Source organism: Cervus canadensis, chromosome 17, assembly GCF_019320065.1.
Source record: "Cervus canadensis isolate Bull #8, Minnesota chromosome 17, ASM1932006v1, whole genome shotgun sequence".
In the NCBI taxonomy this organism is placed as follows: domain Eukaryota; kingdom Metazoa; phylum Chordata; class Mammalia; order Artiodactyla; family Cervidae; genus Cervus; species Cervus canadensis.
The window spans coordinates 19,231,551-19,256,083 of NC_057402.1; the positions used below are offsets into that span (position 1 = coordinate 19,231,551).

The 24,533-nt window shown below is 36.5% G+C and overlaps 1 pseudogene; it reads right to left on the reverse strand.

Annotated features, from left to right (window-relative positions):
- Positions 1–4,361: 4,361 nt before the first annotated feature.
- LOC122454911 overlaps positions 4,362–24,533 on the reverse strand; it is a 57,959-nt pseudogene continuing 37,787 nt past the window's right edge.

Here is a 24,533-nt window from a genome sequence, read left to right on the forward strand (position 1 = left end):
GTACCACTTCTGTGTATAGTTGCTATATAGCTAGTCCTTTTCCTATAGTCCCACTACTGATGGGATGATTGATCTGGCATTGTGACACACAGGGACAAGGTCACAATTTGCAAATAAACACAGTCTATGGCATCCAGGAGTAAAACTATGGGTAACAGAGGAGAAACAAGGGTTTAAATGTACTAAACAATAATTTAGTATGTGGAAAATTCTTCTAGCAATCATATGTATAAGATTGTAGACACAAAATTTCATACTCATTGCCACCTATTCAAAACAGTTCTTTTCTATCCTAATTATGCTCAATGATACAGTTTACACAGTTATGACCAGAGAAAAATATTTTATGAGAATCATACAAAATAGAATTTTTCAGAATTTCTGTATTTGCAGAAGTACCACTATAAAGATTGAATGTATGTGTGAGGTCACACATTTAAATATTCTAAAGTATCAGATCACATCTTTATATATCTGTTTCATCTTGTTCTCCTGAAGCTTGACAGTTTCTTAAAATGGTTCACAAAATGCCACCTTGAAACTGAAATGGACTGAAAAATATGGGTTTCAATGAGGAACTCCTTTTTAAATTCATTGCTAAATTGGTGTTGTTGTATTGACTAGGCCCTTGTATTTTTGATTATCCAATTCATGACAAGAAGTGAAATCATATGAACATAAGGGAAATATATTTAACATTACTTCTCAATTGACACAAAATGGTGACATTAACAACTCCAACAACAACAAACAATATAATATAGAGCTGTTATAAAGATTCAGTGACAAGCTGATGAATGTCCGTGAACAGTTCAAATAGTATTTAAGATGGGAGAATACCCAAGAAAACTGTATGTTCCTTGAAATCTTACAATTCAGAAAAGAAAATACTTGAAAAGGATTTTACCCAAATTTTATAATAATTCTAACATTTTACATGGGATTTCCAATAACAGATTGTGAAGCAAAAAGAAATATTTCTAGCATATCAAAGTAAGAAAAAAATAATCATTTATGTTAGAGGAATAACAGAATTATCTTTTTCTTCTCTCTAATAAAATTTATATTTTTAAGTTATTTGGATGAGGTTATCAAAAAATAGAGGAGGGAAAGTATCACAGAGGTTTCTCAGTCAGTTTATTAATAAAACATAGTATGCTAGTTTTCTGGATTTTGAAAACTTTAACATAGTCACAAGTTTTTAAAATTTATAATTTGCTAACATTTCTTTTCTCATACATCTGTCTTGAGAAGCATGATAGAAAATGCCTGGATTGCTTTGAATAGATTGTAAGAAATATATATGTTAGTGACTCTGTTGCCGAAGACTTAGAATAAGGTGAGACGTGTGATAAAAAAATCGAAATTGTTTCAGAAAATATATGAATCATTATGAATAAACTGTTAAGAAATATGGACGTGAAAGTTACTGCCAATGAGAGCTAAGAATGAAGTGAGAACAGCAGAAACTGGATCCTGTCTTAAAGTGGCAGTAAGTTTGGTAGAAGTATGTCTTGCTGTTACGTGGAAAGCAGACTTGGTAAATGACAAAACTGAACATTTAGCTGAGATTTTCCAAGCAAAATGTTGAAAGTACAGCAACACTTACATATTTAGTTGGGGAAAGTGTTGAATGATCTTCTTGATATTTATAATGAAAAGTGAGAAGAATGAGATAAATTTAGGTTAAATTGCTAAATAAAGAGGAAGGAGGACTTGAGGATTTGAGAAATTTCCAGGCTATCCAGATTGCAAAAGATACTAAAATTAAGAGAAAGTATGCTCTAGACAAAAAACCCAGTGCATGATTGTACAATCTTTTGCCTATACCTCCGAAAGATCAAAAGGTCAGAGTATTCAGTCACATAATAAGGCTCTTTAAAAAGACTAAGGAGTCTGGATCACATCTCATTTAAACTTAAAAGAATCTAGGAAGTTAAAAAGCAGACACATTACATTGCCAACAAAGGTCCGCATAGTCAAAGCAATAGTTTTTCCCGTAGCCATGTATGGATGTGAGAGTTGGACCATAAAGAAGGCTGACCACCAAAGAATTCATGCTCTTGAACTGTGGCGTTGGAGAAGGCTCTTGAGAATCCCTTGGAATGCAAAGAGACCAAACCAGTCAATTCTAAAGGAAATTAATCCTGAATATTCATTGGAAGGACTGATGCTGAAGCTGAAATTCCAATACTTTGGCCACCTGATGCGAAGAACTGACTCATTGGAAAAGACCCTGATGCTGGGAAAGACTGAAGGCGGAAGGAGAAGGGGAAGACAGAGGATGAGATAGTTGGATGGCATCACCGACTCCATGGACATGAGTTTGAGAAAGCTCTGGGAGTTGGTGATAGGGAAGTCTGGCATGCTATGCAGTTCATGGGGTGGCAAAGAGCGGGATGTGAATGGATGACTGAACAGCAAGGAAGCTGAAGGGCATGGTCCCTCATCCATGTGAGCAGTCGTAAGTGAGGATGAGATTGTCCAGGAAGATCTATGGACAAGCCTCTTGCTATGGACAGGAATCTTTTTTTTTCATTTTTTATAAAAAATGTGTTTTATTTTAAAACAAGTCTATAAAAGTAGAAATCACATACTAAAATACAGATTACTCTGATGTGTTAGCAAAATAGCTTATGGCTGGACTTGAGTTTGGAAGTACTGTATGTGTGAGGGTATCTGGAAATCAGAGGCCAACTGGATCCTCCCTCCAGTCCATCTCACTAATCTGTAAACAATAATTTCAAATAGTATGTAGCACTTTTAAACTACTACAAAACTGAAACCTAATCATTTCCCATATAACACTACTTTGTAAAAATGTTCTTCCTTAGGGTTGAGCAGATAAGGGCACTTCACTTCACACCATTGTTTCTATCATTTGAAAGATCTGATTTTTTAAAAAAGCAATTTTAAAGGAAATGATGAGTTTGGGCTTTTTGCTCCATTTTGAACATATGGGAAGGTCATCAATTTAAACAAGAAATTAGTGTTTTGTGTTTTTTTTTTTTTTAAGTAGAATTTAATCCTTTTGCTTCTATGTTTTTTTAAAACAAAAAATCACTGATGTTATCAAAAGGTTCAGCACCAGAGTTTTAACTTTTATGCAGGTTCCAGCTGTGCTTATTGCTCTGAAACTGTACAGAACACACACCTGCTTCTAGTATATATTCCTAATTGAAAGGAACATGCAGTTCTTAGGGAACTCCAGGTCCAGAACTTTATGAAACGGGTTGTTAGAAATAATCATTGTGGAAGGCCATTAAAAATAAAATAGCCAATTTAAAATACTTCATTCCAGAGTAAAATAAAAATAACTTCAAGAACCTCAGCAAAAAGGAAAATGGCAGGCATCCGCAGTTCAGAATTCCATCCAACATTTCAAGAACCGGAGACTGACTGGTTCCCACCTCTCTAAAACAAAACAAGTCATTTTAAAAGCTAAAGAACCCAGGTTAAGATAATTTGATCATAAAGTCAGAAGTCCACAATTCAATTTCCTCAGCTAATTCAGAACGCTGGGAACATAGTACATAAAGAAAATAAAAGTATTAGTCGCTCAGTCGTGTCCTGACTTTTTGCGACCCCATGGACTGTAGCCCGCCAGGCTCCTCTGACCATGGTATTCTCTAAGCAAAAATACTGGAGTCGGTTGCCATTTCCTCCTCCAGGGGGGAAAATGTACATAAAGGAATCTTCATTAATATGCATTAGAGGATACCCTAGGTTAAACTGTTACAGAAAACTGTCTCTTGAGTCTTTAAAATCTGTACCAATTCTATACTTCTGGTTGGTCAGTTTTTTCTTTATTTAGGTTTTAAGGTGAATGACCTGGGATATTTGTTTCCATCAACCCCATTGCTAATCTAAAGGCACATTTGAAATGCCTATTTTTCTTGCTATCCTCAGAAGAGATTGCTACAAACGAGAAAGATTCTCATTCTTTTCAGCTTACAGTACAAATAGCTTATTATTTTTTGCAACCTATGTCTTATGATAAAGCAGTGTGAAAAATTAAATAGAAGAAAGTTCAGTTGCCATATAGGCTATGAAAATGATTTGCTGGTGGTGATTTTTAAGCTTGATTCTAAATAGATTTACAAAAAAAGGCACCTGAAGATGTGGTTCAAATTTTGCTATTTAAGGTATCTTGAAATTATAGGCTCACTCTCCCTAAAACTTCAAAAAGCGTAGAGCTTAGGCTCTTCAGGGTATAGCAGTGACAAAAGCTTTCCTAGTCATTTCTAAAAAGCAACATTTCATAGTTTTCTCTCTCCAATGGTTCTCTAACATACTTGTAAAGAAGGCAATGGAAAACCAAGAATAAAGATAGCTGAGCTCTTCACAATTGGGCTTCCTGCCTACTTGCCCTGTTCAAAGGAAAGAGAAGACACCATCTTGCAATAGAGGCTTCGTAGACAACTGGGCTTCTCCAGTGACAGTCGGCACTTGATGCCCCATGTCTCTTGGTTCTTCTTGTTGCCAGTGGTCAACCCGGCGATGGTGGCGAAATGAGAACAATTAACCTGTAGATGAGGGAGGGCTTCCTTTAACAGTTGAAGAGTACCATCTGACACAATTCCAAAGACTTGTAGTGTTTTTAATCCAGGAATTTCTCCAAATTCAAGTAAAGTTTCAGGTATTATGTTAAAGCACCAACTGAGTGGTAGGTGTTGGAGGTAGTTGAGCTGTTAAAATTCTGGAAGGCAGTCATTTTTCAGCACGACACTATCGCTAAAGTCTAGGTGGACAAGATTGGGACATCTTCCAACTAAGGTAGAGACATCTGATCTCTGCGGATTCTTTCGACATTCACTGAGATTCAGCTGGGTGATGGGCTCCAACACGTGTGCAAAAGCCACCTATATGTGCTTTTCGGTGAAGTCACAGCACCAAGAGAGGTTCAGCTCATCCAATCTGGAACAGCTGCTGAGCAAAGTCTTCAGGACAGATTCAGAGAATCCAGAACACCCGAAAGGTTTAGTCGCAGTAAATCTGTGTTCAGAGCAAAATTATCAAGAATGGGATCCAAAAGCCGGAGGCCTTCCAGACTGAGATTCAGCAACTTGGAGCAGTGAGACAGAAGGCTGTGTAGGTAGATACATCGATCACGGAGTTCGACAGGCCCATGCTGTAGACAAAAAGGGCTGAAATGTTCAACTAACGGTTGATCCATAAATGATTGTGAACAGCAGAAAGCAAACACCCCTCAGGACAGCAGCCAACCAACCACATCTGGGTAGAGGTTTCTTCCCACGAGGTCTCCAGTCTGCCAGAGAGACTCATCAAACCTGGAGTGTCTTTATTTCCAGCACCCCTGTGAACGGAAGGGCAGGGACTCCTGTGTCCTCACAGTGAGAGTCACTAGATGATACCATCTCTTACAAACACTGGAGACTTTCAGGAGCTCAGGGAGGCACAGACAGGAAAAAGATTGCTAAGAGCAGCAGGTCTGGAAGAGAGTCCTAAGAAACACACAGCCCAGGGCCACTGTCATCAGATTGCTATGGAAAGCAGGTGTGGCCCGTTCCAGCCTAATCCCGCAGAGCTCCTGGACAGGAATCTCTGTGACATAAATAGAAGATTCATAAGGTTTCAAGTACTTTATGCAAGAAACACCACCAACTTGGACTGAAACGGACAGAGTAGAAAATGAAAGAAGGATGTAGCTGTGTACCCTCTCATGCTCCAAATATTAATGGCAGGAAACAGGCTGATAAAACTACCCAGCTGCAAACACGATATTTTCCATGAAAAAACAGTGACTCAGATGGGAGATGCTAGAGCCTAGACAATAGAATGATGAAACATACAGCATTATCCCCAGCTCTTGAAATCTAGTGGAGTTTGCCAGGCTGAGTTTCAAAAGTTCTTGGGACTGGTGAGTACTTTTTTCCTTCCGTTTTATCCATTTATGAACCACATATATGAAAATATTAACCTATCCCTGTCTCACCATGTATTATGGCAGCAGATCTTTGTTCTTTAGTTTCCCATGTCCATAGATGGAGAGAAATTGTACCAGGAAGAGATTATCAGAGCGTCTAAAATATATCTAATTTAGATAATACAGATGATGATACATGGATTTTTTTACTTTATTAGATACAGATAAGACTTTGGCCTTTAAGTTGATGCTATAATGCATTAAGACTTTTGAGGATATTGGGATGTGTTGTATATATTTCGTATATGGGAAGAATGTGAATCTTTTGGAGCCAGAAGGTAGACCATAGTAGGTAGAATAATATTCCCTTAAGCTATCCATGTTCTAATGCCTGGAGCTTGTGAATATGTTGCTTTATACAGCAATAGAGACTTTACAGATATGATTAAGAATATGGAATCTGAGATGGAGAAATTATACTGTAAATATATATATTATAACTACATATATATATATATATATATATATAAATACATCTATATACATAAAGGAAGGTTGTAGTCCATGGGGTCACAAAGAGTCAGACATGACTGAGCGACTACACCTTCACTGGAACCTATGAGAAGCAAACTGTCCTTCCTTCACATATATACATATATATTTAACAGTATAATTTCTCCAGGAAAATTATTTCCTGGCTGTAGTCAAAGAAAGATGTGATGATGGAAGAGGACTCAGACAGATGACAAGGACCTGAACTACCATTACTGGCTTTGAAGATGAATGAAATAAGTATTCTGTGGCCTGTAGAAGCTGAGAATGACCCTTAGTTTATAGCCAGTAAGAAAAAGGGACCACAGTTCTGAAACCACAAGGGACTAACTTCCCCCAATGACTCAAATAAGCAAGTAAATATACCATGCCTCAGAGAAGACAGAAAAGAGAATAGCCCTGTTGACGTCTTTATTTTAGCACAATGATACTTGGATTCGATTTGTAATCTACAGAATTGTAATATAAAATTTTGTGCAGATTAAGCCATTAAATTTTTCATAATTTGTTATGGCAATAACAGACAGCCAATACAGATGTTGCTGAGAACTGTGAGCTTACTACTTATAAAGTAGCATGAAATTCAGTGCAACTGTAAAAAGTAGTTAGTTAGGAATGGCAAGTGAGGTGATGAAGCTATCAAGAAGAATGGGGCCAGATTATGCAGAAAGCTTTTCATCTAATGGGATTCTTTGTTACATTAAGTGGAAACCAACTATTGATATGTTAGGTAAAAAAAGAAACATTTTGGAAAATGGCCAAAAAGCAAAGCAACTCTAGAAGGCCAAAAGCAAAACTTACCCAGAACAATGCTTCCACCACTCCCTGGCACACACTGAGTCCACAAATGAGTGGACTTTAGCCATCACTTTGATTTTGCCTCAGTTGCTGCAAATTCTGTTCTGGACACACATGTTCCTAAAATCAAGCCCAGATTAAGTGCACACATTCCACACTCTTTCTACCAGAAAGTTGATGGAAAAAAGCATAGGCCCCTCTGACTGCTACAATGAAAAACAGGAAACTTGCTACTGAAAAATTATGCTCAAGGGAGAATCAGAAAATAGGAAGGGGAAATTGTCACTAAAAATGACAAATGTATCAACTTTTGAATGTGTAGCAAGACTATTAGTAGACATAAGCATAAAAGACCAAGGCTAATCTACCAGACCTATGAAGTAATTTAGGAATGGATAATAATACTCTTGCCTGAAAAATCCCATGGACGGAGGAGCCTGGTAGGCTGCAGTCCATGGGGTCGCTAAGAGTCGGACACGACTGAGCGACTTCACTTTCACTTTTCTTTTCATGCATTGGAGAAGGAAATGACAACCCACTCCAGTGTTCTTCCCTGGAGAATCCCAGGGACGGGGGAGCCTGGTGGGCTGCTGTCTATGGGGTCGCACAGAGTCGGACACGACTGACGCGACTTAGCAGCAGCAGTAATAGTAAATCACATCTAATTGCCACTATGTTCTCATTAATAAAAGAAACCACAGAGAGAAAAGGGATGCATAATAAAGAAAAAAAAAAAACTATCAATCAATCCTGAAAAAAAATAAATTATTTTCTGCCTGGTGAAACTTGTAAGTTCTTAGAATCAGGTAGTCTACAAGTTTTCAGAGTGAGTAAGGAAGGTAAATATGTAGGTGAACATGAGCAATGACTCGGAAAAAGAACTCAAGAGTTTAAGAAACAGTTACGCACATGTGCCTCTCAATGGATGCTAAAGTAAGCATCACTAAGCAGGTTGATGGTTTGGAAATCCAGATACAAAGAAAGGTTGATATTATCCTGTGCTGGGAAAGAAAGGTTCCTTTAGCTGCTGCTAAGTCGCTTCAGTCGTGTCCGACTCTGTGCGACCCCATAGACGGCAGCCCACCAGGTTCTGCCGTCCCTGGGATTCTCCAGGCAAGAACACTGGAGTGGGTTGCCATTTCCTTCTCCAATGCATGAAAGTAAAACGTGAAAGTGAAGTCGCTCAGTCGTGTCTGACTCTTCGCGACCCCATGGACTGCAGCCTACCAGGCTCCTCCGTCCTCCTCCGTCCAAAGTTTCCTTTAGCTAGTAACATCCAAAAGCTATCACTTACTGGGCATGTACTGCATTCAGGCGCTCTACTAATTGTTGACATAATACCCTCACAGGAGCTCTATAAACAGAGATTCTGTTTTATAAACAGAGATGTTTTATAAACAGAAATTCTGAATTACAGAAAGGTTTGGGAATCTGAGTTCATAAAAATATCACAGGATAGGTCAAGACCTAAATTGAGTCTACTATGACTCAAAATTCTGTATTTTTTCTATATAGTTTCCATACTAAATTTATTAATTAGGTCTTTTCAGTGCAACTATGTGATAAGATTTATGCCAATCAGTGTTTCACTTCAAATGCTACTCAAAATTTGGCTGTAAAATGGATATATGCCAATAACTAACACGAACCATGATAAACAGTGTGAGATTTAAAGTTGACATATGTATAACATGTGCTATTTTAAAGAATTTCTTCATTGAAAATTTTTGATACTGATCCTTTCCTAAGAACAGCATTTCTAAAGCTCTACTCATATAGGGACTACTGCCAACACCTTGATTTTAGCTCATGGTGATTTTAGACATATGCTGGATTTCTAACCTATAGAATTGTAAAATAATATATTTGTGTTCTTTAAGCCATTACATTTGTGACTACAGCAGCAAAAGAACACTAATACAAAACCATCCCAAATAAAAGCCCACACCCAGATGACTTTACTGGTGAATTCTCTCAAAACTTTTTAGAGAGGAACCAATCCTACTTAAAGTCTTCTTAAAAATAGAAGTAACACTTACTTGTTCAGTAGTTAGTATTACACTGATACTCAAACTAGATAAAGATGTCACAAGAAGGCTACAGACCAAAAGTTCAACAAAATACTAATAAGAAACCAAATCCAACAAAAAGATTATTCACCATGACCAAGCAGAACTTTTTCCTGGAATGCAAGACTGGATAGAAAATAAAATGACTTCCTCACCCTGATACTTGCTTTCTTGAAAAACCCACAACTATCACTATATTTCATGGTAAAAGATTGAATAATTTCCCTTTCAAGTTAGGAACAAGATACCCACTCTCACTTGGATGTTCTAGCCATAGCAATTAGGCAAAAGAGAAATAAAAGGCATTCAGATTGGAAGGGAAGAAGCAAACCTATTCATAGATGATGTGCTCTTGCACACAGAAAATCTTGAGTAATATAGAAAAAAATAATCCTAGAACTAATTAATAAATTTAGCAAAGGTGTAGGATATGAGATCTATATACAAAATCATTTAATATCTATGCTCTAGCAGTAGACCAATCAAAATGCAATTAAGAAAGCAATTCCATTCACAGTAGCAGCAAACATAACAAAATACTTAGGATTAAATTTAAAGAAGTATAAGATGTGTGTATTAAAATCTACAAAACATTGTTGAACATAATTTTAAGAGAACTAAATAAATGGAAGACCATCCAATATTCAGATGACTTGAAAGACTTAATGTTAAGATGGAAATACATTTTGTATTTTATATAATTTTATAAATAAAGTTGAAGAGAGAAGAAATGGATATTTTTGAAAGGTAGAAAACTACCTTTCAAAATTGACTCCAGTAGAGACAAAAGGCTTAGACTGAATAAAGACAATAGAATAGCTAGTAAGAGATTAAAGAGCTCTCCCAACATCAGGCCCATGTGATTTTATAGCAATTATCATTAAGAAATGCTTACATATAAAATAAAATTTAAATTGGTCTAAATCATAGAAAATAGAGGAAAACATTCAGACTTACTTTTATGAAATGTATGTAACATAGTTCTCAAAACCTGATAAAGAAAACTAGAGAGATGTTCATGTACAAGTATTACACACACACATACACACACACACACACACACACACACCTCTTAACTCAAAATCTAGTATCTTAATTAAAAAAAAGTCAGGAAAAAATGAAAAGCTACCCAATTTCTCCACTGATGTTTAACACTGTGTTGAAGGTACCCACAAGTGCAATTAGACAAAAGAAAGGAAGATAGATATTACGATCACAAAGGACAAAGTAAAATAATTTATTGCAACAATCGGACAGTTCAAACTTACAAATTGTACTTTCATTTTGCCACAGCTAGGTAGAGAATTTTATAAATGGCAAGTTATATAACAGCACACAAGACTCAAAAAGCTTCATACATACAAAAATGTTACAAGATATAATAGGAGGCTTCATTTACAATGGTGAAATAAATGAATAAGTTGGCACTCCATTTTCTAAGATAGGAATACAATGTCACAAAGAATCTCTGTCCCTCAAAAAGATATGTTAAAGTCCTACCACCTGGAACCTGTGAATGAATGTAGCCTTATTTAGAATTAAAGTCTAATCAAGTTAGTCATTAGGATGGTCTTAATCCACTATGACAGGTATATAGGTAAATATACTGCATATTCTTAAACCATTTGTGTATACGTGGCACTTGGGTTGTTTCCATATCTTGGCTATTATAAATAGTGCTGCTATGAACATTGGGGTTGATGTATCCTTTTTTTAATTTTTAAAAAATTTTCTTGGGGTATATTTGACTTACAATGTTCTATTAGTTTCAGGTATTCAACAAAGTGAGTCAGTTATACAGATACATATATTCACTCTTATTTTCAAGATTCTTTTCCCATCTAGGTCATTACAGAGTATTGAGTAGAGTTCCCTATAGCAGCTTCTTGTTTCCTGTTTTATATCTAATGGCATGTATATGTCAATCCCAGTCTCCCAATTTATCCCTCCCCTCTCATTTCCCTGGAACCATAAGCTGTTTACCTACGTGACTCTACTTCGGTTTTGTAAATAAGTTTACTTCCACCCTTTCTTTTAGACTCCACAAATGATATCAGATATTTGTCTCTCTGTGTCAGACTTACTTCACTCAGTATGACAGTCTCTTAAGTTCACCCACGTTGCTGCAAACGATGTTATTTCATTCTTTTCCATGGCTGAGTAATATTCCACTGTATATAGGTACCACATCTTCTTTATCCATTCCTTTGTCAGTGGACACTTAGGTTGCTTCCCTGTCCTGACTGTTGTAAATAGTGCTCAATGTATATTGGGGTTCATGTATCTCTTTGAGTTATGATTTTTTTCTGGCCATGTGCCCATGAGCGGGACTGTTAAATCATATCACAGCTCTATTTTTTATTTTTATTTTTTTAAGGACCCTCTGTACTGTTTTCCATTCCCACCAACAGTGTAGAGGGTTCCCTTTTCTCCATACCCTCTTCAGAATTTATTTTTTGTAGACTTTTTGATGACAGCCATTCTGACAGGTGCAAGGTGAAACCTCATGGTAACTTTGATTTGCTTTTCTCTAATAAATAACAATGTTGAGCACCTTTTCATCTGCCTGTGGGTCATCTGTCTTTTTGGAGAAGTGTCTGTTTAGGTCTTCTTCCCATTTTTCAGTTGGGTTGTTTGCTTTTTTGATATTGAGTTTTAAGACCTCTTTGTATATTTTGGATGTTAACCCCTTATTTGTAGCATTATTTGCAAATATTTTCTCCCATTCCATAGGCTGTCTTTTCATTTTGTTGATGGTTTCTTTTGCTCTACAAAAACTTCTGAGTTTGATTAGGTCACAACTGCTTATTTTTGCTTTTTATTTTTGGCCTTCAGAAACTGATCTAAGAAAATATTGTTATGATTTATATCCAAGAATTTTTTGCCTATATTCTCTTCTAGGAGTTTTATGCTATCATGTCTTAAATTTAGGTCTTTAAACCATTGGTTTAGTTTATTTTTGTACATAGTATAAGGGAATATTCTAAATTCATTGATTTCCATCTGGTTGTCCAGTCTTCCCAACACCATTTGCTGAAAAAAACTGTTTTTAATATATTGTATCTTGCTTCCTTTGCATAGATTAAGTGATCATAGGTATGTGGATTTACTAAAAAGTTTTGATACATCTCACAGTAACAGAGATTCTGCAGTGCTTAGAAATCCTGTTGCTTTAAGTGCTGTCTTTCTAATTTTTCCAGCTTCTGCATTAATGTCCAAAGTTGCTCAAATTGCTACTATCACTAATTTTTCTTTTCTTGTCTACCTTGCTTTATATCTCACTTCAATTTGGCTTCTTCCTGAGGTAAGAAATATTTTTATTTTCAATTACTTCCCTGAATCTTTATTCTTTTTCTCCTGTTACTCCTAAGTGTTGTTTGTACAATTTTTTCACTACATAATTTTTCTTTCATCATAATTTTCACTTTCAAATATTCTTTCATAATCCAACTAGGATCAATGCCTGCTTCTCCTGACATGAAAGTTAGTGTTAGTCTTTTTGACCTAACATTTCCTAGAAAAGAATCACTTCTAAGTAACACGTGAAAATGGAGACTTCTCTGTTTCTCAGCAAACAAGACACCTTCCTCTTAGAAACCATTTATTACGGACTTACAACCATTCTTTCAACCCTTACTACCATTTATTGTAATTATAACAACCTCTCATCTTTCTATATTAAATAGAATAAAAAGCAAACAACATCTGAGATATGAAACTCCTTCCTCCAGCATAGTTGGGATCAAAATTTATTCTCATAATATTGAATTTTTATTTTAATTTTCAATACTGACAACTTAAAATGTTTCCACTTCATAGTTGATTCATGATAATAATATTTAAATATTTATGATTGTTGTCAAATTTGGGAAACTCTCAAATTTCTTTCATATATAAATTACACAGCTTCGCAGTATTTCAAGTTTTATTGTGCAGTGGCTAATGTTAAATATTCTTTGAATTGAAAACATTCATTAGCCAGTGTGCCAGTTATTGGAAATGGGTACCCTTTTGCTGCTATATAGCTCAATATTAGTTTCTCTTCTACTGTGCATATACTTTCATTACCCAGGGATATAGAACATGTTCACAATACAGTGAGACTCCTGGCTCTAAACCTCAGGCTCACAAGTCAGGCAGATCAGCACAGTGAAAGTGTTTCTGGACACCATTCCTGCACCAGGATAGCAAGAAATAAAGAAACGAATAGTAAATGAAAAGGACCATAAACCATCAATATATTCCACTAAGCTCATCATCTCTTTGGCTGCAACCCAAACATCCCATTTCAATACATCTGAGTAAAGAAAAAGTGTAATAAGCAGGAAGTCAGTGTTATAAAAGATGGTGTGCTGTGTGCTCAGTCGTGTCCAACTCCTTACAACCCTATGGACGAGCCTTCCAGGCTTCTCTGTCCGTGGGATTTTCCAGGCAAGAATACTGGAGTGGGTTGCCATTTCCTCTGTCAAGGGATCTTCCCAACCCAGGGACTAAACCTGCATCTCCCACACCTCCTGCACTGCAGGTGGATTCTCTTACTGCTGAGCCATCAGGGAAGCCCTTCAAAGATCGTGGGGCCTAACTAATCGCACTTAAAATACTTTATTTCTAAAGAATATGTATATATTCCAATCAGTTTGCTCAAAATACACCTGAAGCTAACACAGCATTGTAAATTAACTATACTTCATTTTAAAAAATAAAATGCTTCATTTCTGAAAATTTACAGAAGTGTTCAACCATATGAATGTATTACTAAAACCCCTCTCATGAGAAGCAAAGGAATCTGAAGCTTAAGCTTTCTATTAACTTCACAATAAATCCACCTAGGAATAGAATGCATAGTTTTAGAAGTAGGAATCAGAACTTTTAGTATCAACTCTATGCTCATGAACATTCTCTGGAAGATAATGGAATATAATACAATGAGATAATTCAATGTGCTGCCCAATTAAGAATTTGTTTAAGGGCATCAGATGGGTTGGGAGTAGGGTGAAGGGTGATACTGATGAGAGGAAATGCAGCTAATAGAGAAGATAAATAAACCCAGCCTGGTAATTCCAATAATCAAAAAGTTACAATGGTTCAGACCATTTCTTTAGCGTTTACCCTAGAGCAGGCCCTTTTCCCTTCTTATATTATAAACTGGGTAGAGGCAACAAATGCTCAATTTATGTGCACTTGTGATACACAAAGCATTTATTAGCTCACTTCACCATGAATTGTGACAGTATTAAGTATGTGTTCTAAACCTTAAGACTTTGAAAATTCCATTCCAATAGCTCTTGCTTGGAACACATTTTCTAATGTTATAAAGAATCTGTTGCATAAAATTTTAAAAAATGTGTCTGTGAAATCTGGATAATTTTTAGTTCTTTTTTTCCCCTCCAGTCTAATGAAGGGAACAAGAGGGCTAGGAGTCATTTTCTATTTTAAAATACTCCAAGTATAACTTGTCCTCAACTAAATTGCCCAATAAATGAACATCTTAAGCTTACATTTTCCTGAATAAAAGCTCTAAACAGGGAATAATACAATATTAAAAATCTAGTGAATACATATAAGCTTAAAGCATTTCTACAGGAAAAGAGGGAAAGGACTCATTTTATTTTCAGGAATGAAACATTATTGCAGAGCTCTGTTCAACTTCAAGTCTAAAGATACAATAACATGGTCATTTAAGGCATATATAGAGTTAAAAAAAACAATCCAGTATACCAGATTTATTAACATAACATTTCTACTGATTCTGTAGATAGTGAAAGTTTCCTATTATACTCACACTGGCCTTTATTACATGCCTTTTTATGAACACAATCATTTCACAGTCCATTTGGTTTGATTTTGGCCAGGAGACCAATAACAAGTGGCTCTTTATTCCCAGAAACATCTCCATCCTTAATTCAAATGAAGAGCTCATGTTCCCAAGTACTTAGCATAAAATTATTGAAGATTGCAGAAGCTTGTGGCTTCAACTTCTGACTGTGAGGCCTCAGAAAATATTTTATCAAGTTATGCTTCAATCACTAAAACTTTGAAAATTAAAATGTGAGTGATGAAAGAAATAAAAATAAAACCTCAGATCATAGTCAGGTGCCAAAGCTGAATTTTGAAAATCAGAAAATGCCATTAAGGGAAAATATTCTATGTTTACATTATATTTACATACTCCCTTACAGACTACAATTTTGCCTCCCTCAAGAGTCTACACCCACCTGATTGCTAATTTTCCTCCTTGCTCCTGATCCCTTATGATAATAGTTTTACTAAAACAGTAAATTTCCTCAGTTTTTCCCATCCATACTTCCAGACTCATCTTCTCTTTTTCTCCTTGTTGAATACTGAGTATAACTTAGCAAATAAATGCCTATTGTCTGCCCCTACTTTAAAATCCCTCCAGTGTTTTAATATACTCATAATGCTAATATGCATATCGACAAAGTATTCCCTGATTAGAAATAGACTCCATATTTCCTTCTATGCTAATATGCAGGTAGTTTATCGTCTTTCCATTTTGCGAAACCCAGAATCACTATCTCGATATGTATCTGTGACATGATACCTTAAAAATCATTCAGCTTGGCTCACAGCATGTAAAATAAGTGTAGGACCCCACCCCATCCCTCATCACATCCCAAACTTGTCCTCTGCCTTAGACAGTTTCAGCAAATTATGAAAGTATGAAAAGGAACTCTCAAGAAAGCGTTTAAAGGTAGCCAATAAAATCTATAAAAATGCATCAGGAATCTATGCCACAGAACTGCGGGCTAGAAATCACAAATAAAGGTGCTCTTGCCTTTGTCGTAGGTGAGTTTTACAGGCTTTCAACACCTTATCTGGAATCACTTCACTCTTCTCAATGAAGTGCTGAGATGCCCCCACCTTGCTCAAACTGCTTTCTCCCCCTAAATCCATATGCAGGCCGTTCAGTCCTTCTATCTGAGGGGAATAAGTGAACTGAAATCTTTTGTGAGATCCTAAGAAAAGAAAAGCATGCTACTCTCCCCCGAAAGTTAACCAATTCAGGGGTTTCATTATGTTTTCATTTGAGAAAAGTGCAGTAAAACAACTCAGGCCTGGGGGACAAGAATAATATCTTATATCTCTTTGATGTGCTCACAGAATCTAATACTGTGCCAGCGTGCAGTGTTCAGTCAAAAAGACAAATGGCATACAAACTACTCGAGAGCATAAATCTGAAGTGTGTGGCCTTCCACTATTGCCATGGTCTCTGATGTCTCCTGTATTGTGTGGCCAAAGACCACCACTGCCACAGAGGAGAAAACCATCAGTTAAAAAAATAAAATAATTATTTACATTTTAAATTTCATGTCAGGAAAGTACACTTCACTCACAAATGGGTTCAGAATATTTCTGTAACAGATTAAAAAATTTCCATACCTTTCCACATAGATGTACATACACCTACACAGTATAGGTTGACAAGATGTAAGCCGACAGCTCTAGCAGGAAGTAAAAACAAATCATCTCCCATGGTAGAACAGCCCCAATAATTACTATTTTGAGAGACTTTGTATAAAAGCTAGATGTCTAGTACAAGTTTATCTTGTCTGTAAGGATTCTGTGATGTCTGTTCAATAATATCTTTGTGTTAAGATGTCAACCACAAAGGAAGGAAGTTAATAGAACATTATATGGGAAACTTTGGTGTGTTGAAAGTCGAGATGTTTTTCTTCTCAGGGGTCTGGCATTGAAAAACTTTTCCCCCACAGAAAACAATTTTTACTGGGTCTAAACAGTTCAGTGGAAATCTGTCACCAGTTAGCCTTGTGTGTGTGTGTGCGCTCCATCGCTCAGTCATGTATAACTCTTTGCAACCGCATGGACTCTAGCCCACCAGGCTCCTCTGACCATGGAATTCTCCAGGCAAGAATACTGGAGTGGGTTGTCATTTCCTCCTCCAGGGGATCTTCCTAACCCAGGGGTTGAATCTGCATCTCTGGCAAATCCTGCATTGGCACGCAGGTTCTTTACCACTGACCCACCTAGGAAGCCCATCCAGATAGCCTTACTACACAATTTTCTACATGCACACTCTTTCCCCTTCACTCCTGCTATTATCCCCCTTTTTATCTGCACAGTTTATCAATATAAGAAAATTCCTAATTCAATTACAGCAATGGTAATGACTCTGACAGTTATTACTTCCTTATATGGCACCTCATATTGTTCCAGTTCAAATATCTCATTGAGATTATGTTGAATACTCACAACTATATCATTAATAAATATTATTAAAGTTGCAGCGATCTCTACTGTGTGGTTTTGATGAAGTCTGGTTTCCTAATTCCACCAGAGTCATAGGCAGATTTTGACCTTAGATCACTCAATTCTGAGCCAGTGTCTTTGCCTTTGTCTTGTAATTCTAAATTTTATAGATACAATCCCTCTTGAGACAAGTTTTTCATTATCTATCCAAAGTACATTCATTTATGCATTAAATCATATCCCATGACATCCCACAACACCAGCTGCAACTTGAATTCTTGTTCCTTCTGTGTCAAAGTGGCTAATTTTTACTTTTACCATAATACTTCTGAGTTCTAGCTCATTTTCCTGACATATTTGTAGTCATTAGCAAATTTTGTTTTTTTTTTCAAATAGGGTTCCTGACATGTTAATAGATAACCAATAAACATAATTTACTTAAAGTTAAATTAGAATAAAATAGATTATTTGGAAACTAAATAAAGTGTAGCCTATTTTGGAATCCAAACTTTCAACATTTAAATAAATATTTTTCCCCTCTATGTGCTGTTGCTATCAATTTTGTGGCTTTTGGCTATAATGTTCTGTTGATTTTCATCTAATCCCTATAACAACTATTTTATCTTCCTTGCTATAAGCCATCTGGCCTTTGAATTTTTAGTTATTGTTGCATATTATGAGCCTCACTCAGTATTCCCAGATGACACTTTACTTTGCTTTTAGTGCATTCATTTTTCCCCTCAGTAAAATAATTATTTTAACAGGAACAGGTGGATCAAAATTGTGATCTTTATCTTTTGTGCTAAAATTATATATAAATCTGCAGGTGAAAAGCTATGTTACAAATTTCAAAATCTAGCTTTAGTTTCTAAATGTTATCATGTTTTTCAGTTCAGTTCAGTTGCTAAATCGTGTTCGACTCTGCAACCCCATGGACTGCAGCATGCCAGGCTTCCCTGTCCATCACCAACTCCCAGAGCTTACATGTCCATAGAGTCAGTGATGCCATCCAACCATCTCGTCCTCTGCCGTCCCCTTCTGTTCCTGCCTTCAATCTTTCCTAGCATCAGGGTCTTTTCCAATGAGTCAGTTCTTCGCATCAGGTGGCCAAAGTATTGGAGTTTCAGCTTCAGCATCAGTCCTTCCAATGAACAACCAGGGCTGATCTCCTTCAGGATTGGCTGGTTGGATCTCCTTGCAGTCCAAGGGACTCTCAAGAGTCTTCACCAACACCATAGTTCAAAAGCATCAGTTCTTCAGTGCTCAGCGTTCTTCATAGTCCAACTCTCATATCCATACATGACTACTGGGAAAACCATGGCTTTGACTAGACAGACCTTTGTTGGCAAAGTAATGTCTCTGCTTTTTAATATGTTGTCTAGGTTGGTCATAGCTTTTCTTCCAAAGAGCAAGGGTCTTTTAAATTCATGGCTGCAGTCACCATCAGCAGCAATTTTGGAGCCCAAAAAAATAAAGTCTGTCACTGTTTCCACTCTTTCCCCATCCATTCGCCACGAAGTGATGGGACTGGATGCCATGATCTTAGTTTTTTGAATGTTGAGTTTTAAGCCAGGTTTTTCACACTCCTCTTTCACTTTCACCAAGAGGTTTTTTAGTTCCTCTTCACTTTCTGCCATAAGGGTGGTATCATCTGCATGTCTAAGATTATTGATATTTCTCCCAGAAATCTTGATCCCAGCTTGTGCTTCATCCAGCCTCGCATTTTACATTACGTTTTTAGAAGGTTTCTAAGTCTTTCACACCTTCTCTTTTCCTCTCTCCCTCCTGCCTTTTCTTAATCCCCTCCTTCCTTCTTCCTGTCAATATCTATTGAACCCTTATTTTGTACCAATAACATACTATATACTGATGATATGGCTGGAATTAAGACAAGCACCCTCATTGGCCTTACAAGCTATTGAAATGTGTTGACCTATTTTTAAGTGTTAGGGTCTAATTTGGGAATGCTTTTATAATTTCTTATAAACCCATTGGCTTAAACTAAAGTTAAATGTATCATAACGGAGTAAAATCCCAATCAGGTCATGTTGGAATCCTACCTTTTTTTTGTAAGATGTGGGCTATTCTTTATTTTTTTTCCCAGTAACCTCTGTCTCTGCCAGTCATTCTAAATTTGCTGCCATTTCCCTACAGCCTCTGCCATCTTTTTGGTCCAGCAGTGTTTCTGATCCATTTTTTTTTTCAGTTTTATTGAGAAATAATTGTCACAGATCATGTATAAGTCTAAGACATACAGCATGATGGTTTGATTTTCATATTTTGTGAAATGATTACCATAGTAGATTCAGCTAACCACAGTCTTCTCATGTAGATACAATAAAAAGAAAAGGAAGAAGACAAAACTTTTTACTTGGGATCCATTTTAAGATTTACTCTCTTAACTTTCCTATGTATCATACACAGTGTTAGCTAGAGTCATCACGTTCTACGTGACATCTCTAGTATTTATTTACCTTATAACTGGAAATTTGTAACATTTGACCACCTTCCTCCAATGTCCCCTCATGCAACCCACTGGTTCTGAGATTCAGGTTATGCATACATGATGTTCACAAGGGTGAGGAGGGGTACGCAAGGCTATGTCTCTCTACCAGCAGGACAAGGGACAAGATCCATATTTTTTCATACATAAATTATATTTGATAGCCCAGCCTTGCTGCTAAGAGCCTATAACTTCCAAGAAATGGGCTCCTTTTATTTGTTTGCTCTCAAGTATGTTTGTGCATGCTCAGTTGTGTCCAATTCTCTGGGGCCCCATGGACTGTAGTCTGCCAGGCTCTTCTGTCCATAGAATTTTCCAGGCAAGAATACTGAGTGGGTTGCCATTTCCTACCTCCTCCGGAGGGTCTTCCCAACCTAGGGATCTAACCCATGTCCCTTGTGTCTCCTGCATTGGCAGGTGGATTCTCTACCACTAGCGCCACCTGAGGAGCCCTGCTCCAGGCTAATGGTGTCCTTGATTGTATCATTGAAAACATACCTTCCTTCCTTCAACCCGCAAATCATCCTTACTTGCCAGCTTCTGATTTTCTTTGCAACTGTGAAAACGGAATGACTATGTGCTTTCTTTTTGCAAAGGCTGGAAGCCAGAAGAAAGGCGGGAGTTCAAAGAACTGTGGATTGCTTTGGCAAGCCAAGCAGCCAGCTGTTAACTGGAGTTCCACAGGACCAGCCAGGGATGTCAGTGGCTGACTCTGGCATCTGTGTTATGAACGACATCTTGGGATAAAATTGCCCTTCTAGTGTCTTGGCAGCTTAAGACATCTCAGACTGAGATGAAGACATGGCTCTCACTGCCTCAATGAGTGGCTGGAATATTTTGGACCTACTTGAGCCAGTATGAGATTTATGCACATTCCTAGATTTTCAACCCAGCTTTGAATGGATATTCGACACCCAAGAAGTAGAGACTTACAATGAAAAACATCTTTAATTGGTTCAAAGCTACCAAGTTCCATTGCTGGTGAAGAAAAGAGTATTTTTAGAGGTTTTTTTTCTGATCTTTCATCTGCCTGTGACTGCTTTTCCTAATCAAAAGTAGCAACATAAGAGTCTTTCTCGTTTGCTATGTGAAACAGAGTACTAATCTTTGGAGGCAAGCAGAAGGAAATTACTCTTTTCACTGGCAATAGCTGTTTAAATTTCAAAGATTATATTAAAAGATGTGTCCTCATTCTGTTTACACATTCTAATCCTTTCCAGTAGCAGCTTGGATATTATACCACAGGGGTTTTTTGTGTTTTTTTTAAAAACAGAGATGTAGACTCAGGATGCTCAGTTTACAAGATGTGGAAACAATGATTGCTATTAGGACATGTCTGAAAGTGGGGCAGGAGATGAATAGGTGAATTAAGCCACCATATGCCCAGTCAACCAAGTAAAACCCTGGCACATTAGAAAATGCTTATCTGATTTAAATAGGAAATGTTTCACCCAGGAATGCAAAGAAATGAAAATTGAAATTAAATCATATATTGCTGGCTAGTTACAGCTCAAATGCTTTACAACTATGGCATAAAAACATTATTTTACAAAAAGCAAACTAACTGACAATTTAGAAAAGTTCTTTTACATACTGGGCTTGTTGAAAAACCTCACTCACACACATATGTATGTATGTGTATATATGTACGTAGTTATATATGTACAAATATACTTCATTGCCAAAGTATAAACTTCTAGAAGGAATAGATAATGTGTTTGGAAAGACCATGATAAAATGAAGAGTGAGTGCCTTCTACATATTCTACATTTGTAGTTAAAATTGTATATCTTAAGGAAAACAGTTAAAAGATGACTTTTTTAGTCAGGAAAACCCTGTAGATTTTCTCTCAGACATCAGTTTTATGTGGGAAACAGCATTTAAAGATTTTAAAATATTTGTTGTTTCACTCTACAGGATTTTGTGGAAATACTTACATAGCCATATGGTGATGACTTAAGAAATTATATGTTGTCTATAATGTCTGGGATTCTATTTTTAGTCTCAGTTTGCTTGACTTCAATTATTTTATTACATAAATTTTAAATAATTTATAGAGCACTTACTATGCTAGGCATCATGTTAATGAATTTATAATATTGTCTTATTTCAATCTCACAACAATCCTGTCATATACTATGAATATCCTTACTTAAAAGATGCTAAATAATCTTTAAAAAATTATATAATCAGCTCAAGGCTATACAGACAGCTCTTTAATACCTTATTAACTAATCTCATGCTGTTGACAATTATACACACACACACACACCATATATATACACACATATACTATATATATATATATTCCTCATAATGTTCATTTATTCTCAAAATTTTCTTGTAATAAGTAGACAAATATCATTGAAGTTTTATTTACATGAAAGACAGCTTAGGTCCACTGCAAGGCCTACTCTCATGACGGATGGCTGCTGTGTAGAAGTAAGATGACTCATCATGCCTTGGTGGTTTATTTAGGAATGAGAAGTACAGGACTTACATATGTCTGTCTATTCCAGACAGAATTGAGAGCAAACATCTCAGTAACATCTTTGTCTGATAATCTGCACTGTCAACTGTGCAGTCAGGGCTGTAGAGCCTCAGCGGCTAGTGATGAGGAAAAGAAGACAGAAATGCAAGGATCCATTTGAGATCACAGCCTTTCAACTGGTCAGTATAAACTCTGCTCTCCTGCGTTATCCACAAACCCCACTTGATGAACCGCAAAGCAGACACCCTCTGACCAGCTGTCCTTTACATACAGTAGGATTGCTGCTAAGTCACTTCAGTCGTGTCCGCCTCTGCGCGACCCTATAGACGGCAGCCCACCAGGCTCCCCCGTCCCTGGGATTCTCCAGGCAAGAACACTGGAGTGGGTTGCCATTTCCTTCTCCAATGCATGAAAGTGAAAAGTGAAAGGGAAGTCGCTCAGTCATGTCCAACTCCTAGCAACCCCATGGACTGCAGCCTACCAGGTTCCTCCGTCCATGGGATTTTCCAGGCAAGAGTACTGGAGTGGGGTGCCATTGCCTTCTCCAATAGTAGGATTAATAGAGGGCAAATTCACAACTCCAATTTTAACACTGCCTTAAGTGTCAGTCTGACTAATAAAATTATCTAAACTGCTAACTTAAAATACCAAGCAATAAATTTTTAGGTTTTACATTTATATGACCTATCACAAACACTCATTTCCATGTTTTATTTTGTTGTATGAGACTCTTAATTATCATAATAGTATGGTATTAACTTTTAATGATTTTCAAACAAGTGTGAAATATCTTTAATCAGTCAAGATGGATGCTCAAAGATTAGCCATTCTAATGTATGTATATATAATGTTCATAGCAATTTTAATATGAGCTAAAGGTGTTTTGCAATTTGGAAGAAAGCCCTAATATTTGGAGGCAGACAGAAAATTGCCATTTTCTTTAGCAATTTTATGTATATTTGATGTTTACATTAGTCATTTTTATATGTTATCTTGTCTCCCAGATTAAAGATATATCATATTTCCCAGTTTTCATTAATCTCCTTCAAATTCCATTATGACTGCAGAATTCTAATGAAGATGTATATTCAGTTGTCTTTTCAAATAATCTAAAAAATGTCATTTCATTTTTCAATATAAAACAGGGAAAATCTACTTTCTGGGTTAGAAAATATCTTGACCCAGACAGTAAACATTGTCAAGTACATAGGATAAGAAACAGTCAAAAGTGGTCCCTAGGGATGTTTATATTGGATGAAAAGATTTCATTAGAAAGACTGGCAAGTTTCAGCAATTTAGACTTTTCCCACAATCTCAACATAGAAGCACATTCCAAAGATCCATGTATATATATATATTTTTTTTTTAATCAAATAATGAGATTTATGCATCCATTTTAAAGATAGTTCACCCAGTTTTCCAATTGGATTGTTATTTCCATCCTCACCACAAGTGAATTTAGGCACACTGGAGTAGATTATTTCAAATTAGAGTTAATAGCAGAGAAGAAATAGATGATTTCATTATGTTTCAAATAATGGAAGAATGACTTTCCCTATATTCACTACTGATAAAGAAAAAACTTCTGCACAAATGCCCCTACAAATGAATATGTTAAATGATGAGATCTAATCACCCCATTCTCTCTCTGTTGGTCTTAACATACTGCAGAGCTGACATTCCAGATGCCAGCTGGCAGCCCAAGTTAAAGATGCAGAAGCCGAAAGAAATGTACAAAAGAGCTTCTAAGCTAACTCCGTGCTGCATGTCATGAAATCCACTGCCATCTCATGAGCAATCACAAATCACACAGTGCAATGAAAGAATTAATTAGGAACCTAGACTAAACTCCTGTGGCACTGTGGCTAGCTTCCCTTTTAACCCTGTTTGCTATCATAGTGATATGCTATTTGTGCTTTCAGACTGCATCATAAATTCATTTGAGGATTTTCTGAATATATTCATATCTTTCAACAAGATGAACAATTGAAAAAGTTATTCTCT